The sequence below is a fragment of the Nannospalax galili genome, unplaced genomic scaffold, assembly GCF_000622305.1.
Source record: "Nannospalax galili isolate Female #2095 unplaced genomic scaffold, S.galili_v1.0 scaffold363, whole genome shotgun sequence".
Classification (NCBI taxonomy): domain Eukaryota; kingdom Metazoa; phylum Chordata; class Mammalia; order Rodentia; family Spalacidae; genus Nannospalax; species Nannospalax galili.
Genome location: NW_008351176.1, coordinates 1,266,345 through 1,272,234, shown reverse-complemented (window position 1 = coordinate 1,272,234; position 5,890 = coordinate 1,266,345).

Below are 5,890 nucleotides of genomic sequence, written 5' to 3'. Positions count from 1 at the left end.
GTGTATCTGTATGTGGTTTGCAAGTATTTTGTTGAGAATTTTTGCATCATGTTCATTAAGGATATGGGTCTATAGTTTTCTTTTTTGGTTGTGTCTTTTCCCATTTTGGGTATTAGAGTGATGCTGGCTTCATCGAAGGAATTTGGGAGTTTTCCCTCTGTTTCTATCTTTTTGAATAATTTAAGTAATATTGGTTGGAGGTCTTCTTTAAATGTTTGGTAGAGTTCTGCTATAAATCCATCTGGGTCTGGGCTTTTTTAGTTGGGAGGCTTTGTATTACTGTTTCAATTTCCTTATATGTTATGGGTCTGTTAACTATCGATCTCTTCTTGGTTTAACTTTGGTGGTTCCCATAATTTTAGATAGCCATCCATTTCTTTCAGACTTTCAGATTTAGTAGCGTATAGATTTTAAAAATATTCCCTTATAATGTTTTAGATCTTTTGGGTGTCTGTTGTGATGTTTCCCCTTTCATCTCTGATTCTGTTGCTTTCATTTGCTCTTTCTTTCTTTTAGTTAACTTGGCTAAGGGTCTGTCTATCTTGTTTAGCTTTTGGAAGAACCAGCTCTTAGATTCATTGATTCTTTGTATTGTTTTCTTTGTTTCTATTTCATTAATTTCTGCTCTGATTTTTGTTATTTCTTTGTTGGATTTGGGTTTCAGTTGTTGTTGCTTTGCAAGTGTCTTGAGTTGCAATGTTAAGTCATTTACTTGTGTTTTTTCTGATTTTTTAATATAGGCACTTAGAGCTATAAACTTCCCTCTTGGGACTGCTTTTAATGTGTCCCAGAGGTTGTGTTATGTTGTATTGTCCTTTTCGTTGAATTCTAGGAATTCTTTTCTTTCTTTCTTTTTTTTCTCTTTCAGTTTCTCAAATGGGTCTTTTTAAAAATTTTTATTTATTTTTACAAAAAATTACTTAGAATTTCATACTTGTATATAAAGTGTTTTGATCAAATTCATGACCACTCCCTCCCCTCCAACATTCCCCTCTCTGAAGAGGTAACCTTAAAATCTTTTAAGGATTAGATACAAGCTCCCAAATACTTTCGACATTTTTGACCTTGGAACAGAGTATGTTGCTAAGAGGCCCAAGGACATTTTGACTTTAAGCCAAGCAACTGGCTACATTTCTTTGGGGTCTTTTTTACCCTAACTGCCTAGCCAGTTCCTACCTCCTATTCTTATCACGCCAAGCAAATAGGGATGGCAACTGCTCTGGCTTCTTCCATGCTGAACAGGGACACAGGGTGAGGCAATTGGAGTACCCCTTCGGTGGGTCTATCTAAAAGACTCCCAGATTGCATAACTCCTCTGTCTAAGGGAAGAGGAAAGTCCTTGAATCATGAATGGGAGATGTGAAGGAGAAGTAAAGGCAAGAGTAATTAGGATTACAAGTTCTAGACAGGGAACTAGAAAAAACTCAGAACAGGGCAATTTTCAAATGTTTATGTGAGAGTCCGTTGGAGTTTCTTGACAAGGATTTACAAAAGCATCCATCTATTGGGTTCTTCCTCATTTTTCTTTTACCTTCCAAGGCTGGACTAGTTGGCTGGGAAGAGTGGCTGGATACTCAAGTGAGGATCCCCTGACCCTGCTTGGCACTGCTTTAATGAATGAGCACAACCATCAACAAGCCCAATTGTGATTATGTTTAGCAATCAAGCTCAGTGGAAGTTGTGATGATGATAGTTATTTCATGCACAAGGGACTGCTGTATAGCATCATCTTATTAAAAGGACCTGGAATTTAAAAGGATTTGGTGCTAGGAGCCACATATGAGGGAAAACATACATTATTTATTTTTCTGAGTCTGTGTTACTTCACATAGTATAACTGTTTCTAGATCCATCCATTTACCTGCAAATTTCATTATTTCCTCTTTCTTTACTGCCAAATAGAACTCCACTGTATAAACATACCACATTTTTGTTAACCACTCGTCAGTTGAGGGACACTTATGTTGCTTTGATCTCTTAGCTATTGTGAAAAGAACAGCAACAAACATGGTTGTACAAGTGTCTCTGCAATAGGATGAGTCCTTTGGGTATATGCCAAGGAGTGGTATAACCGGGTCATATGGTACATCCGTTTTTAGTTTTTTAAGAGTTCTCCACACTGCTTTCCATAGGGGTTGCATGAGTTTGCAATCCCACCAGTAGTGAATGAGCATTCCCCTTTCTCCATACCCTTGCCAGCATTTGGTATCATTTGTTCTCTTGATCCTAGCCAGTCTGATTTGGGTTAGGTGATATCTTAGAGTGGTTTAACTTCGCATTTCCCTAATTACTAGCAAGGTTGAACACTTTTTGAGATGTTTCTTAGCCATCTTTATTTCTTCCTTTGAGAACTCTGTTTAGATCTTTAGCCCACCTTTTAATTGGGTTTCTCAATTCTTTGTTTTTTGAGTTCTTTATATATTCTGGATGTTAAACTTCTGTCAGATGTGTCACTGGTGAAGATATTTTTTCCATTCTGTGGGTCTTCTCTTCACTTTTTGATTGTTTCGATTGTTTCTTTTGCTGTACAGAAGCTTTTTAGTTTAATGAGGTCCCACATTGATTGCGAACCTTAATTCCTGAGCAACTTCTGATTTAGAAAATCCTTTCCTATACCTATATCCTGTAAGTTACTGCCAATATTGTCTTCTAAGTTTCAGGGTTTCCAGTTTCACATTGAGGTCTCTGATCCATTTGGAGTTGACTTTTGTGCAAGGTGAAAGATAAGGATCTAGTTTCATTCTTCTACAGGTGGAGATCCAGTTTTGCCGGCACCTTTTGTTGAATTCCTTGATTATGTTTATGATTGTTCTTTTAAATTCAGTGTTCTGGGTTATCTCTAGGGGGTTCTCCTTGTGGAACTCTTCTTCAGGATTGGTGGAGTTTGCTGGGGACATAGCATTTTGACTTTCCATTTTATTATTCTATTGTTATGATTTTGGCATGTGAATTTCTTTCATTGTTTATGATTCTGATATGAGAATTAAGTTGATGTATGCTTCTGTTTGTATTATCCAGGTGCCTAGATCGTTTCTTTATTGGTTATGTAAAGCTGATTGGTACATGGTTCAGGTTCTCTCAGGTTTAAATCGGAGGCAACTGATGGCTTCAGATCAGCTATTCAAGAGTATCCATAAAAACTCAATTCAGGTTCCAGTCAGGTGCACTCAGGCTTTCTTCAGCATGTGGAGGCTGGATCTGGGTGCTCTCAGGCAGTCTACCCTCTCAGGTTTTCTGCTAGGATCTCAGCCTTAGCCTTACAAAGCCAGATCTGCCCTGGGGCCTTGGGAGGGGCCTCACAAAACCCCAGGTAGGTATGGCACAATTAGGGGAAGCTCACCACCACATGAGGCAGGATCTGGGGCCTCTCAGGCGGTCCCCTGTGTTCTCAGTCCCTCTGCTAGATGGAAGCCAGAGCACGGCACTCTCTAGCGGTGTGCTGAGATCTGAGCCACTACACCGATGAAGGTCCTGGGGTTTGCTTTATTTGAGGGTAATTTGACAGTCTTGAGCACAGGAGCAAACAATGTTTAGGAGGAACTAGGCCTTGTATGGTTGAGTTATTCCCCTGCTACTAGTATTTAGTGCACCAGGCTTGATCACCAGTACTGCCCCCAAAATTAGGAAATTGTACGCAGAACAATCACTATCAAAGGGTAGGCCCACATTGAAAGCACAATGATAGTCAAATAAAAAGTAAATCACTTAAGTGTCAATCATTTTAGGAAAGAACACTCATAACAGTATGCACACTAATATATTAGTCACTATGGGTATGATAGGAAAGGCAAAATAAAAAATGCTCAGAGAAAGACTAGTGATTAATATTTGATTGATAGAGAAAAAGAGGAGGGAGAAACATATATAGAAGAAGGAACAGTAAGGCAAAGAAGGTGAGGTGGTTTTGGCTGAGGGTTTACACATAAGGGAAAGGTAAAGAAATACAATCAAATGACACAGGTCATTCTGTGCTCTCAGGAGCTGAGGCACAGAGATCCTGGAAACCTGGTAACCTATGTTCTTTGGAAAAGGGAAAAAAAAGAGTGGTGGTGGGGAGAGAGCCAGGATAACCACAGCAAGATGAGCTGGCCTGTTATAGTGATGCTGGGTATTCAACAAAGGAGGAATAAATGTAAAATGGGGAGAGCTGAAGGGGGCTACAGTGTGAAAGCAATCTGGCCTTTTGGCAGATTTGCTGGAGATTCATCGCCAGTCTGAGTCTTTGGCATTTCTTCCTAGAACTCTGTCAGTGTTGGGCAGCCTTGTTCTGCCTCTGTGCTTTCCTTTGGGAGATCTGATTACAGATGTGGTCTGGTCAGTAGGCAGTCATTCACAGGTGGTTCCTAGATGCTGTTCACCTGCTCTGAGTTGTCCTTCAGGCATCTATCTGGTTGTTGGTTCTGGCCCTGCCCTTGTGCATCCTTTCTATTTTCTGGTGTGCTGGTTGGAACTGGTGTTTACGTTCCCCTGCAGACCCTGGTTCAGATCATGTTTCCCCCTGACTGCCAACTTAATGAACCCCTGCCACGCTCCCTCAATGACATAATTGTTCTTGTCCAAATACAGTATTAGTCCTATGTAACTTGCTCTGAGTTTCCCAAGAGTGCAGTCCACACAGGGTCATGGCTAGGTGGCCAGCTCAGCAAGGGTCTTTAAAAATTTGTGTGTGTTGCCGGGCGTGGTGGCGCACGCCTTTAATCCCAGCACTCAGGAGGCAGAGGCAGGCAGATCTCTGTGAGTCTGAGGCCAGCCTGGTCTACATAGTGAGTTCCAGGACAGCTGGGGCTACAGGGAGACCCTGTCTCAAAAAGATCAAAAAAAAAAATGTGTGTGTGTGTGTGTGTGTGACATGGACTTGAGTGTATGGGTGCATGTACCAGTGTGCATGCATATGGAGGAGGATGTGAGTGTCTTCCTCTGTGGCTCTCTGTCTAGTCCAGAGAACTGGAAGCTTGAATTTTGGTTTAGGCTGGCTAGTCAACAAGTCCCTGGGATCCAGCTGTCCCTGCTCAGCAATGCTGGGATTATAGGCACATATAGCCATGCCTGGCTTTTTATGTGGGTGCTGGACATGGGAACTCAGGTCCTCATGCTGCACAGCAAGAGCTCCTACCCACTGAGCCATCTCCCACACCTACCCACTGAGCCATCTCCCATACACCTACCCACTGAGCCATCTCCCACACCTACCCACTGAGCCATCTCCCATATACCTACCCACTGAACCATCTCCCATACCTACCCACTGAGCCATCTCCCATACATCTACCCACTGAGCCATCTCCCACACCTACCCACTGAGCCATTTCCCATATACCTACCCACTGAACCATCTCCCACACACATACCCACTGAGCCATCTCCCATACACCTACCCACTGAGCCATCTCCCATACCCCTACCCACTGAGCCATCTCCCATACCCCTACCCACTGAGCCATCTCCCATACCCCTACCCACTGAGCCATCTCCCATACCCCTACCCACTGAGCCATCTCCCATACCCCTACCCACTGAGCCATCTCCCATACCCCTACCCACTGAGCCATCTCCCATACCCCTACCCACTGAGCCATCTCCCATACCCCTACCCACTGAGCCATCTCCCATACCCCTACCCACTGAGCCATCTCCCATACCCCTACCCACTGAGCCATCTCCCATACCCCTACCCACTGAGCCATCTCCCATACCCCTACCCACTGAGCCATCTCCCATACCCCTACCCACTGAGCCATCTCCCATACCCCTACCCACTGAGCCATCTCCCATACCCCTACCCACTGAGCCATCTCCCATACCCCTACCCACTGAGCCATCTCCCATACCCCTACCCACTGAGCCATCTCCCATACCCCTACCCACTGAGCCATCTCCCATACCCCTACCC